Below are 14,796 nucleotides of genomic sequence, written 5' to 3' on the forward strand. Positions count from 1 at the left end.
CTTCTTCAAGTGATTACATGTTTTTAATACCTTAAGTTCCCCTCTAGTGCTTAGTTATTTTTTAGATCTTAGGCTACCTTATCACCGTTACTCTTTCCTAATGTTTCAAAATGTCTTTTAAGAGCCATTGGCCTACTTTAATCTCTTTTTTACATAACATTATGTCTTTTTTCAACGTGTCTTTTTTATGTGCTGCCATTTTATCCTATAGCTTTTTGACAAGGACGTTTATTTACAGAGCATAAATTTCCACTTTTGAGTTTCCAAGTATAATTGATTGTCATTTTGCTCATCATGTCTCACCTGAATTTGAGTCATTGATTCTGTGCATAACCAGTTTGTGTATAGTTCACTACTAAGATAAATTTAGGATGTTGAATGATCCTGAAGAGACTCTCCATTTGCACACATTTGACCTTTTTAAGCGGCAGCAGTTGACTGGCATACTTTGCAACTTGAAACTGGAAGTTCTATTTTGTTGCAAGAATGGAGGAGTACCATGAAATGTTTTTTTCTTCCTCTTCGCAGGAGTTCAAATTGAGTTGATGAATACTGTATTATATTTTATTTACAGCCATCATATTTCTACATGGCTTTAAAGTAGAGGAATTTTTAATTAGCAGTAACCAATTTTCAGATTTTCCTAAAAAACATCTTAAGAATTCAGGAAAGATGTATTCCAGTAATGGATTTACATAATACAGATGATATTCATATTACCATTTTTCCTGATATCCCTTTCTATTGTCTTATTATAAAGTTATCTATTTACTCTGTGATAGAAGCTCTTCCTGTGTTTTTTTCTCATGGCTATCAAGATTTAACTTAAATTTTTTAGCATGACTAATCATCATGCATTCATAGATTCCTGGACTGGTTAGTGACTAGATGCCACAGTCTAATTTTTGGAGTCTTTCTTTTTCACTCCTGATCAATATGCTAATTCTATGCATGTAGTTTACAATTCTTTTGGAATGATCAGATTCATATATTGGTATCTCATGATGGATGCTACTCTTATAAACTTATTTTTCTAATCATCCCAAAAGCATTCCATTTTTCTTTAGGTACGAATCATCTGAGTTTGGAGCAGCAAAGCAGCCTAAAGAATATGAGCAACCCAAATGCCAAATTTATTGCCATCTCTGTCGACAATTCTTTAGCTTATTAAGTTTCCTGTCAGTTTCTCTGTACAGTACAAGACATTCCAGGTCAACTTCCAATTGTTAGGAAAAGTTAGATTGCATGATGGACATGCATATGACAGCTGTACCTTAATCAGATGATACCAAGTCTCAAGATAAAGTTTTTTTTCATGGGAATGTATTCTCTGTGCAAAATTCCTTTTCAATACTCGTGATTTTATATAAAGCATTAGTGATGTAATTCTACTGATATTGGAAGCGCCCAGGATTGCCATTATATGCTGGTTTTATGATGACCAACTGAATAGTATTACAGTGAGCCAACATGTAATCTTTTGAAGCCATATTTGACATTGGATGGAGGAATATTTGAAAGTTATAAAGAAAATGGTGAGCAGGGAGATGTTTATAACGTTTTTTGGAGGATGCTGGCATAAAGTATTGCTTGAGGGTTGAGCAACTTAAATTTTTTAGGCGGAAGCTGATAACTGAAGGTTACTTTAAAAGAATGCATTTTCATGTGTGAAAGTGGAATATTATTGGAAGGTATAGACATGTGCTGGCACTGTCAGAGGTTGTAACGAACGCACCACATAGTCTGAGCCAGGGAATGCTCAAATTATTCAGCAATTGAATTATTCATGTGTTGGTTTTCGGCCTTGTAAAGTCAATTTTTTATACACTGAAGCGGAGCTTATTTTTTCCAATCATTTGAAGCCTTCATTTGTTCTTAATAAAAGTTATATATGGGACTAGGTGTTATTTATCCAGTTGTTCCATTTTTTCTTTACCTTTTACATGTGTGAAGTCAGCCAATCTGATTCATGCAGTTCCTAATTGCACATTTTTTCCTTTTCCTGTTTTAAAATCCACTGTTCTATTTATTTGTCTATGGAAGTATTAGTAGTTCATTGCACGCTTAACTAACTACTCGTTATCTACCACATTGCCTTAGTTCCAAGAAAGATGGTGCAAAATAATGTTTTTCCAATTCCATCTTCCCCCAATCTAAGACTGTATACATTACAAATAGAATTGCTATACTCTATACTGCATCTTCCACCAGTGGGTTGATTTTTTTTTTTCTTATCTTTTGCCATTAAATATTTTGATATAGCATGGATTATGTGGGTGATACTTCACCTGATAATGGTCTTTAGCTTTACATATGTTAATTAACTAACATTCTCTAAAATATTCTTCCAAATAGAGAGACAATAGATGCTATTAATGGTCTTTAGCTTTACATATGTTAATTAACTAACATTCTCTAAAATATTCTTCCGAATAGAGACACAATAAATGCTATTAATGGTCTTTAGCTTTACATATGTTAATTTACTAACATTCTCTAAAATATTCTTCCAAATAGAGAGACAATAAATAATATTTTTCTTATTCTTAATGAGGGAAACTAACTAAAAAACAAAGGCTATAAATTAAATAGAACTTGAAGGTTTGAACAAGAGCTATAAGATCTAAACAGTATTAGAGCAGAAAGATTTCATACTTATGAATTAGCCCTTTGGATGTAAATAGACAGATCTGAGAAAAAGTTAAATATCTTTCTCCTGTCTGAAGACTAATGGGATTTAGAAATTCAAAATTTCATCATTGAATCCAGTCTTGTGTTTTCCTGTTATGTATGAAAATCATTAATAGGTTCAGAATTCGGATTCTTCATTCTTATGTTTCTGCTTTTTTTTAACCTTTTACAAATAAGTCTTTTAAGTGAAGAGAGAGTTCTGCTTGCAGGTAATAACGTGGCATGTATATTGTAATAAGTTTTCAGTATGCTTCACCTTCTTTGCTCAAAAAGATTGAATTAAGTTGCTTCTTAGAGCTCAACAAGTTCCAATCTAATGTAGGCTCTTCATACTAAATGTTTTCTGGTTGAATGGCTTCGAAGGCAGGAACACTCTACTTTTCTGAACATTGAGTGTTCTTATAACAAGTTGTTTGTTTGCGCTTCTTCAAAATCATTGATCTTATATTCACTGTTTGGCTATATCGACTTTATAGGAGATTTTAGGTGATTAATATTTGATCTCTTTCTGTTTTACCTGGAGCTTGAGAAGAAAAATATGAAATCTCTTATTTTGGCTTTATACTTCCGATTTAAAATTGTGTTTGGATCTTCAAAATCTCTCTTGATCCCATTCTCAACCTCCATTGGACTTGCATTGCAATTTTTCTTAAGGTCTCCCTCTTGTGATAATAATGAAATAAAAGAAACAATACCTTCCAGTTTTTAACTTTCCTGATACAAGTGGTTCTTGTTTCCATACTTGTTGAAAGTTCGATATCAGAGTCAACTACATGTTTGTTTCCTGACACTGACCATCAGTTTACCAAAGGTTTTATGTGCTATTCTTTAGGCATTTCCTTGTTGTATGGGATGTCACAAGCTGCTTTTTTGGTAGACAACGCATATTTCTCATAATTCGAGACTTATCTCCATGTGAAGCCCTCGCACTTGAGGATATTATTTGCTAAACCATTTCTTGTTCTGTCCTCTACATTGGTCTAAATGCAGGATGACGCAGTTCTTGTTTTGGTTTTACTGAAATCAAGAAAAAATTAACCTTGTGTACAACAATTCTTTACCTTAAATCTAGTAGTATGTTCCATAGTTAAGCCCAACAAAGGGGCTTAAGTAATTTTCTCTAGGCGCTTGATAAATGCTAGAAACTAATGACTTCGAATTTTATGAATTTCAAATACTGCTGCACAACCATCAGTCTTCTTTTGAGTATTTTCCTTATTTACTTTTCATCAAAATTCCTCTTCAATAGAGCTGCTTGGCTAAAGGCAAAGGCAGTACTTTTGTTAAGTGATTCTCTCAAAGTTTAGAAATGTACTCCTTGGAGGTTACATGGCTTGGACAATGTCCCTTGTACTTGCAAAAATTACAGTAGTAAAGAAAAATGGTAGATTCTTGCAAAAGCAGGGTCACTGTGTTGAACTTGAAATTTTATGTACACTTGCAAGGTCTCACTAGGATTTGCCTTGACACAGTTCTTCCACTTGTAGATTTTCACAGCTATTGATTTGATGTGTTTTATTGGCTATGCTAAATCTCTAGCAATTAACAACAGAAAAATTGTACATTGGCACCCTCTATTATAATAGTGAGGATACAGATATGGGAAAAGATTATCCTAGTTAAACTTGGAGAATTCTGCACAACCTCAATAGACAACCAAAAACCAGAAGAAGTTTTTTCTCTTAAAAGTGTCTATCTTGGTTTGCTGTTTTTAATTTTCCTTTGTGCAGCAAAAGGGTATCACTTGGACAACTAAGCTTACCGCCTTCAGTTTTTTTTTTACTGGTGTAACATTATACTTGAATCCCCTTGTAAACAAACCTGGATCATTGCCCAGTGGGAACTTGTATTCTGAATATGTCATCCAATTTGACTAGGCAAAGTCTCCCATTCAACTTGTCCATTGGATTAGACTACTTCTGAGCAAAATCAAAGGAAAATGATGTCTGATATGTTTGGAATCCAATTTACTTTTCATCTTGATTTAATCATAACTTGGCATTTACAACAAAACTGAAAAGGCTACCTGATGTTTTGATGAAGCGTGTGTTTGCCATTTGTCCTCATTGTGCAGTGGATTATCACTCGACACATGCACCAACCAATAACTCAGCTAATGTGTGTAAGGAAAAAGGCCCCAAACTCTAACAAGATAAATTGCCCAGCCTAATTTTTATTTTTATTTTTGCAATATTAGAGATGGAAGCCAATGTCTTTGACACTTTCTGATCATCAAGAATATATAGTGGACAAGCTGAGAGCATACACTGTCTCCACCCACACATTATCTATGAGTAACTTGTGAAATGGTGATAAGCTGACGAGAAACTGTGAGTGGCAAATCCATCCTTATCGACACCTTTTCAGCGGACTGCATAATATGACACACATGCTATAAAGTCAGCCTATCAACACCTCTTCAATGAACTTCGTGTATGCAATGCAAGCCACTAGCGGAATTTCTAAGCTTGACTCAGACCAAAATGGCTGATAATTCCTATTTATTCATGTTAAGCAGGCTGAATTTAAAATGTTACAGTAGTTGGCAACTTGGTGGTAAACTGTTCATCTTGCAAAATAAAGTGCATATAAATTATAGATTCTCGGGGTACTACCATTTGGGTCTACAATATATATAAATATAATGCATTATGGCTCCACATCGGGGGCAATTAACTGATCTGAAGTGTTCAGATTGCAATTTAAAACTGCTGTAACATTTAAACTGAAACCAAATAACATGGATAAACAATGTATTCAAGTACCCAACAGGAAGTATACCTTTAATTGTTTGCAATTCTGCAATAGAGACAGACCATATTCAGGTTTAACTGAGATTATTTCCTGCCGGTATGTCTGGTACAGCAAGCACAAGGTCAAAGAAACTCATCAAAACTCCATGGGAACCTAGGAGTTCAAGGCCAAAATGTTGGAACTGAGGTTAGGGGTGCTAGGCACTACCACAACACCCCAAATAGAGATGGAAACGACAGCACTTCCTTTGGTAACTCACACACCCCTTATTTGTATGTACGGTCTGTATGTCTGCTTCACACTCTATCTCAAGATTGTACTGCTCAGGAAAACAACACGAGGGAGTAAATAAATATCAACATAACTCTTCAAATTTAATCTCGACTGCAACTTACAAAGATACAGCCTGTTCAGGAGGTATGTTGAGGAGTTAAGGCACTGATACAGCCTACAAAAAGGACCTCTGGACTCACCCTATAGAACACTTAAAAAACAGCTGACATATTCAAGCAATTAACATCTTTTCCTTTGCAAATAAAAATGCATAAAAACTCCCATTTTTAACAACAATTTGGGAAACCTTGCTTGGAGGCACAATTGTGACTTGTGCATGAAATCATCAAGTTCAGCTAGGAGGGTGTTTGGCCTCGAAACTGGTGTTTCTAGTGGGTTTTCATCCTCAAGAAATAAGAATTCTTGAAATCCTCCAAGTGAAAGTAAATATGAAAATGCAACCCTTTTCTATTCACATCCCCTTTTATAACTTTCTTGTTTAATAAAATAATAGTTTTCCTTTTTGGTTCCAAATCCACTTTAATATTTAAAAATTAATTTCAAGTGTGCAAAATGACCACCTTTTTCGTCATTGATCCCAATGCCTCTCTTCTATACAATATAAAGTCGCTTTTTGAGCTAAAAATATTATGAAATATTACTTGTGATAACTTAATTATTTAATTACTTCTCCTTTTGTGATGCGAATTAGCTTACGAGAAAATACAGGGAATAAGCTAATGACCTTGATTTTGCTTGCGTGTGAGAAGGGAACATTACAATGGATGGGGAACTGAACTCCAACATGGAAGATCTGATAGAGGTTGCCATTTTGTGCCGGTAACTTGTTTAATTCAACAACTTCGAAATAGAGATGATCAACCAAAGCTTCATCAAGTAACAGAACTGATTGTGACTTCGAAGGGGTTTTCTGCTGCTTTAAATATTTAAAATTAAATCTTCCCTTGTTTCATCAAAGATTGTCAATCTAATTGACCTGAAAGTCTAACTTGTTTGATACCATTGGTAGTGGAATAGGATCTAGATGTGGACATATGTTGAGATATTGTAGTGAGGACAGAAACTTCAAAAAACAACTTCTGAGTGAAATGATTTAATTGAGACCATGGCACATAATGTGATCTTGTACCACTGAATCAATTTAGCCCCAGGACAAGGTTATTTAGATTGGTATCTTCTAAGGGTTATGACCCTTGACCCCATTTTGTGAGCATAGACAAAAGCATGACAGGTTTTCAACCATGACAACACAAGCACTAGAATTTGCTCTTGTGATTACATGTCACAATAGATACCTTAATCTTTCCAAAGGAAAATTTAAAATTTGTGAGCAGGATTAGAGGAGAGCAAAAGGAGAATTTAATGAACAACAGACATCATTTGGGTTGATGAGTTTGCTGCAAAAAATCAATCTTTACTTAGTTCAAACTCAATGCAAAAAATCAATCTTTACTTAGTTCAAACTCAATGACCCTATTGATGATTGACTATCAAGGATGATAACAAAAAACTGATAGTTCATGAGCAACAAGGATTTAATCCATAGAAGGAGCATATAGATCTACATAAATACAATGTTGGGATCCTTTAAGTCTTTAAGACTCCTTTTGTCCTCTTGGATGGATCACTCTTAAATAATTATAGCCTTAGCAATCATAGATCACAAGAGAGACACTAGAGATCAATCTCCTATTATTCTCTTGTTTTTACTACTTCATTTGAAGCTATAGAGTAAACAAAGGTATAATGTTCAAAATAAATTCATTGCTAATTACATTAGGAACTTGGATTCATTGCTATCTACATAATAAAAGTCTGAATATCATTTACATCTCCACGAGGTCTACTTTGTGTATCAATAGGTCTTAGTCACCTCCACAAGGCTACCCTTGCCTAAATCAATTCTTGCAAGTTATCAAATCTCAAATCATGACATTATTTTTATTATGCTATTGGTTGGAATCTTCACCCAATAGATCACGGTATCTCTTTTTGTTTGTTGAAATAGCTAGAGATAAGTAAGAGGTATATTCTACAAAATGTTGAATTAGGATATTTATTTCATGATTCAACTATGTAGTTTTTGAATCACTCGTTGAGACACATATTTCATTAGTAATGGTTCACGCTAGCCTATCTCTCATGAGAACGAATGATTCACTTAGCACCATAGTTACACCGCCCTGGGAGATGGGGGGACAAGGGGACAAGTTTTCGAGACGGGGGGACAGAGGGGCCTTGATTTGGGGACGGCGGGGGGACGGTGGCGGGGGATGGGGGGGTGGTGGAAGGAGCAGGGGTGTATATACTATACATATGGTATAGCATATACCATATCAACTGGAATATCATGATTCATGATCAAATGACAAACAAACAATGAACATTAAACATTGAACATCAACAAATAATAAATATTAGTCTAAACTCTATATATCAGCCTTCAAATCAATAATATGAATATCTAGATTCTACTAGCTAATAGTAATCAATGATCATATGAGTCATGACATAAAGATGATTACAATAAGTATCACGTGCCATGAATCATGATATCAAAATAAGTATATAATGCAAACAAAAAGTACAAGTCTCCAAGAGTCCAAATCAAAATGTCAAATCAATGGAGACTCCTTGGCATCCCCCCACAATGAAGGAGACTTCTTGGTGTCCCCCCTCAATGAAGGAGACTCCTTGGCGTCCCCCCGCACCCCCACACTCGGAGACCTCTCGCCGTCTCGGAGACGCGTCCCCTGTCTCGGAGACCTCTAGCTGTCTCGGAGACGTCTCGCCGTCTCCGGCGGCGGTGGCGCTCTAAGTGGCGCTGCCCAAAACGCCGAGACGCCGTCCCCTAGTCCCGGGGACGTACTCGTCTCCGAAACAGCCCAATTTTTGGGGGGGGGGGGGGGGGGGACGCGTCCCCGTGTTACACTGCTTAGCACTGATTGCATCAAGGTGATGTTCATAGGGTGAAGCATCAAGACTTCTTGGGAAGTCACCCTTCCACTTCTATTTCGACCCAAGTGTGTGCAAGCACAAATCTTTCCCCAAGATCAAGCCCAATTAGCTTGCCACCCCATTTGCAAAACCTTTAGTAAGTGTTGTGCCTTATGAATCATTCATTATAGAGCTCCTTTGGTTCAACCACTAACAAGGAGGTTTTTTCTACAATATGGCAAATTGTGATATTTATATTAGGATTCAAATGAATAGTTTTTGGTCAAACTCTTTGAATTGTGTTTTAGGTGCAGTGGTTTACAAAAACTCGTTTCTCATGAGATTGAGTGTAAATTACATAGTGAAGTGCACTTGAGTCAAAGTAGTGTTGGGATGGATGCCTTCGTCAGGAACCTTGATGTTTCACTCTTGTAAGTGTCATTGGGTTCTAAATGGATCATTCATTCTCATGAACAATGGATTTGAGGGAAATTCTAATGAAATATGGGTGAATATGTTTTACTCAAAAACTACACAATTAGATATTGATATAAATACCATAATATGACATGCTGAAGAAAATATATACTAGTCAATGGATAAGCTAAAGGGGCTCTATAGTAAATTGTTCACTAGTTAGAACACTTGTCAAAGGTTTCGCAAATGGTGTGGCCCTATAAGTGGGATTGATCTTGGGGCAAATTCAATGGTTAAGTGTGATGAGTTGTATTGGGATGCATGAGCTCTTGGGAAGACTTGATGCTTCAACCTTGTGAGCATCACCTAAAAATAATGAGTGCCTAAGGAGACCATTCTTTTTAATGATAACTAGGCTTGTGTAAACCTGTGCTAATGAAATATAGGTCAATGAGATTGACTCAAAAAGTTTGGTTGAATCTTGATATAAATATCATAATTATAGATAAATTGCGTGAAAGAATATATCATTCTAGTCTCACTTCCACCTCCATTGAGTGAATCTTTTTGCATTAACCTTGCTTGCTAGCAATCTCAAATCATGGGATGAAGCACATTTAATAGTACAAGTTCGATTCATCAATGGGCTTACTACATTAATTATTTAACGTCTTAGGACTAACAAGGTTGAGTAATTAGTAATTTACCATCAATAATATGCTTCACCATCTTTATGTTTCTTGTTTGCACGGGCTCATTGTTTCACCCAGTCACCAGGTCCCTCACACTGTGTTCGTAGATTTGCAATGAATATGATTGATGGTAATATCATAATTCAAAATCTCGCTCTCTACCACTTATCGACGAGGCAAAAAAAAGTATTCTCTGCAAATATCGGAGAGAAATCGGCACTTCTCAGGAATATATTAGGAATTTTAAAAATGACGTAAATTTATTCAAAAATGCATTTTTTTAACGAAACTCAATAAGTAAATGCATTTAATGAGAGTAAATGAGCAAACAAACCAAACAAGATGATCTAGATATATATAATTGATAAATGCAATAAGTAATAAAATCACATCCTCATGTGGAGTGCCAATGTAGTTAGAGACTTTGAACCTATGTTCCTTGAGGACACGTCCCCCCCAAAAAAGCCAGCGTTTCGGGGATGGGGATGTCCCTGTCCCAAGGACTTCACTGGGGACTTGCATCCTTCCTCAATTTTTTAACACAAACAATTAAAAAAAAAAACAAAAAATATCACTTTCGGTGTCCCTGTTTTCTGTCCCCCCTGTCCCCAAAATTGGCAAAAAAATTTGCCGTCCCGAAAACCCGTCCTGCTGTCCCCTGCCGTCCCCATCCCGGAAACTTGGGGGAACATAGCAGTTTGAACTATGAAGCAAACTACAAATACCAATTTGTCTTTGTAAAAAGATAAGAAAATACAAATGTCAAGTACAATATGAAACTAGTCTACATCTTCCTCTTCCCCCTTCAAGTAGTTCTAGTAGTCCTAGATTGCTGCCAAACACTTATTTTCTCCTCCTAAGTCCTTCTCCACCCAAGACACTCAATGCTGCACTAAAATTGTGTTCTGCCATTTTGCTGGGCGTGATTGTTTTTCTAGCAAACCCCTGGGAGAACTTAACAACTTCTCGCCGAGAAGTGGCAATTTTCTCGCTGAGAAGTTAACAAATTCCCTTCCCAGATTTCTTGTGTGAAAAACACAAGTTTTTGCACCACCCTCAAGATCTCGTGAGAAAACGAGATATCGCCGCTATTTCTGCACTATTTTGAACTATGGGTAATATAGTAGTGTTGTTGGCTTTTATGGTGTTATTGGATTCAGAATTTATGAAGTATTCTTTTGTTGACATTTTTTCACCTTTGTTTCTCTTGGTCTTATAGCACTTCCTTTAATTCCCATGGGCAGCTGTGTTTTCCAATTGTCTCCATTCTCTGGTAATTTTAATGTCTGGCTATAATTTTCCTTGTTTATTGTTTGTAATGTTTAATAATCATTCCTTGATTCATTGGACTTGGATACTCTAATTTCAGCCGATAGTTGATGTTTAAACGCTGATTCTAGGTGTGGTTCTTGTGTTGTTAATGGCTTTCCGCTAATCTTTGGTCCATTCAGATTCTCTACTTTCATTTTGTTTGGCACATAATCTCTTTGCTATGATTGTTATTTGAGACCTTGGGTTGGGTTACTACATATCTAGGTAATCATTCTATGGTATTCTCTCTATTACGATACCTATTTTAAATGGGTCTACCATTCACCAAAATTATTACTCACTGTGGTTAGATGTACCATATATGTATCGTCAACTAATCAATCTGCCTTATGACAAGTACCCTTGTGTACCCAGTTACCACATGATCTATCTATTCAGATTAGACACTCACCTTTGACTTCTTTTGGCTTTAGTTGGGAAAATATGTCTCAACCTTGCAATTATATATGTTAGCTATTTTAAAGTCTTTCATATGAGCTTAAAATTTTCCATTTTACTTTTAGGAGGTTCATTTTGGATATATAAACATGCCGGTAAGTTTTGTGTCAAGATCATGTCCAGTTTTGAAGATATTAAATTTTTGGTTTTCTAACGGATTCGTATGGAAACTTCAAATACAATTCTGAAGGCCTTAGAGGCTCCAAAAGTATTCAAAATGCGTCAGAAACAATTGTCCACCATCCTAACTATGGAGTGTTTCAAGAGGTTTCCAAAAAGTGGTTTTTCATGGATAATCAGGTACAAAAATCAAAATTTATTGCCTCTGGAAGTTGGGTCTCCTAAAAGAGGAAATGTAAAAATGTTTTGAGCTTGTAGATGAGTTGTAAAGGGGAGTTACACATGGTGTGTATTTACTATTGACATATGATAGGGCATCTTTGATTGGAGATAAGATAAGCACCTTGTTTTGGGGTGGTTTCAGCCAATGGTTTTATAACACTTTGATAATTTTTTACATTACATCTCCTATACATTAGATGCATGAGATGGAGTGTGTGTGTAAGTTTTATAGCTTTTGAGTTACCTCTGGATCTCTTATCGGTGATACTTCTGGGAGAAGCTTACTCTGCAAGTATATTTTAATTTTCTATTGATTGTTGAGTAATAAATTGTGCTTCTTTTGGAGTGGGGTTTTTTTTCCCAGAAGTGTTTCCCCATGTAAACCATTGTGTTGTGGTATGAATGTTATTTATGTTATTTCTGTTAAGCTTTTGTAACTGTGAAAAATATATGAGAAAGTTTTTACATCAATAGTGAGTAGATTTCCACAATCCATAAGAGTACTTTGAATGTTGTTTCTGGACTTGATTGTGTTACTATTTTTTTCATCAACGTTTTGAATCACACTCCGTGATCCATCGTCAGGATGAAGAAAGAAAGCATAAGGAGAAAATGATCAGAGTGTGATTCGAAATGTTGATGAAAAAAATAATAACACAATTGAATCCGGAAACAGCAAATAAAATAGTTGTTATATTATTTTCCCTTAGGGTTAGTGTAGGAAGTTGTTCCACTGCTTAACTTCCTGACACTTTCCACTTGTGACCTGCAAAGTTGGCAACCAACAATATCATGAAATTTTGCAGGATAAAATCAGCTAATCAGGCACAAATCAGATTTCCATGTGCATTTTCAATTCATACATCATCAGACAATAAGATCCAGTGTTAACTCTTATTTGTCAGCAACTTTGCAGTATCTTTAATCAATTCTTGAAATCATTATTATTAATCAGAAAAAAATATTCATTTTGTGATGCTCGAATCACATATTTACTGACATTGATCAATAATATGTTTAGAGAACAAAATAATCCAAGGTTCTAAATCTGGATCTCGAATTCGGGGGTGATGATGATGGGTTGTAACAAAAGCATTTAAGTGAACATGCATGTAAGGAACTTTAGAAGTCAGCATGCATGCAATGACTAGAGGACAATCCAGACTAACTCTACTAAATACTATATTCTCATAGAATGGCCCACAATTACATTATTATCCTTTGGATGACAAATGCAAAGTGCTTAACTATGGGAAAATTAAATTACATAAATTGATAGCCACCTTGATGCAGAGCCCTTTGTATCAATCAATCCTCTTACCAAAAGACTCCACAAATTGCCCAATAACCCACAAGGTTCTCCAATTTCTTCACTAGGTTTCTTCGCACAAATATGATTCAAACCACTTCCAAACTCCAAGACTTTCCCAAGCCTTCCTAGGCTCCCTTCTAACCTCTTTCAACTTGACTCAATGGGTTTCAAAGATTCATTGTTCCTTCTTGCATGCTAACTCCAAACTGCTCTGTTTAGGCCTTCTTGTCAATTAGCCTTCCAGTGAGCCTTTTTCTCAATTTACTCTCAACTTGCTCAAAGAACTCTCCCAACCAATTACATTTCTAGATACGCTTTTGCAAGTTCTAAAACATATCCAAACATCAAGTGCAGTTGTTTTGGACCATACTCTCTGTAATCTCAATTTAATCAGTTTTGATGGGCAAATTAGCCCATTTTGCCAAAGGTACCTCTAGAAATACTACACCCCTGACCCTCAAACTCTCAACAGTCTTTAGTTAGGTTCCCAATCCAAGGATTTTGGCATCAGTTTGCAGACAAACCCTTCCCAAATGGGTGAACTACAAAACCCTCCTTAAATCAGTCCAGAACCTAGAGCTTTCTCAAACTCCCACCAAAACTCACTTCCAACTCTGGCAATTGGACTCTAAACCATGTACTTGACATGTACAAGTGATTTCAAACATAAAAACCCCTCTTGTTAAGGCACTTTGACTGCTGCTATAACCATGGCACCATTACCATGCAGTGTACACCCTTGTCATCAACTTCCTCTGCAAAATTTATGGTACTGGCACATTATAAAGTTTTGATGGGGCCCATTCTATAAGAAATAGAGACTACATTCATAGAATGGCCCTCAAGTCCATTAAACACTCAAACTGTGATAAGGAAATTATAATTTCTAAGGGTCTGTGAGCAATAAACCTAATTCAGACCTTTTCTCAGATCATCCAAGATTATATATAATGCTTGTCAGTGTTTGTTTATTGCATCTACAATGGAAATCACAGAAATAATCAATGAACTATTAACAACAAAGAAGAAATATTGAAGAACCTTTGAATTTTATTGCTTGTGCTGTTTGATCCGTACAATGACCCTACCATGTATATCCCACTGGCATCTAATGCCTTCATTGTCTTTATAAGACCCTTGCCAAACTACCCCAAACGACTCACATTCAGATTTGAGTGATTAAAGACTGAAACAACTCCTAAATCATCTTTCCTGCCTAAGAATGCTTGACCGTTGTAATTCAAAAATTTGAATTTACAACCTTTGTTTGATTGATTTCGATTAACTTGTAGTCCTTAATTCATGGTATTTGGTTCAATTATGATCCTTTAACATTATTTAAGGTCTCTTAGACCTATTTTGACAGCTTAGGCACTATTGGCCTGCTTACAATGAAGTTTGGTCCTAGGGTCCTTATCAGATGCCTTAGACATTTGATCATTACATCCAACTTATCGTAGCAAAACCTCTAAATTTGGTCTCAATGATCCTCCTTGTCTTCTTTATGTCCTGAAGGCTTCATTGGTCTTCTTCCTTTGTTAGGTGCCCTTGCACCACACCTAGAGACGTGGAGACTGGTAGCGATAC

The 14,796-nt window shown here is 35.9% G+C and overlaps 1 protein-coding gene across 6 annotated transcripts in view; it reads left to right on the forward strand.

The window, feature by feature from the left end:
• LOC149538186 (uncharacterized) overlaps positions 1-14,796 on the forward strand; it is a 102,683-nt gene that overhangs the window by 73,565 nt on the left and 14,322 nt on the right. For 2 of the 6 annotated variants that reach the window (XM_089799573.1, XM_089799578.1), the window contains one exon: positions 1,068-1,911. The exons of 3 other annotated variants lie outside the window; for them this stretch is intronic. The gene's annotated coding sequence lies outside the window, so the exon portion shown is untranslated. Of the gene's footprint in view, positions 1-1,049; positions 1,912-14,796 lie in introns of those variants that run through there. One more of the 6 variants, XM_089799575.1, reaches the window with a different exon arrangement.

The sequence above is a fragment of the Cupressus sempervirens genome, chromosome 9 (assembly GCF_028749045.1).
Source record: "Cupressus sempervirens isolate cs-2001-9-10 chromosome 9, ASM2874904v1, whole genome shotgun sequence".
Taxonomy (NCBI): domain Eukaryota; kingdom Viridiplantae; phylum Streptophyta; class Pinopsida; order Cupressales; family Cupressaceae; genus Cupressus; species Cupressus sempervirens.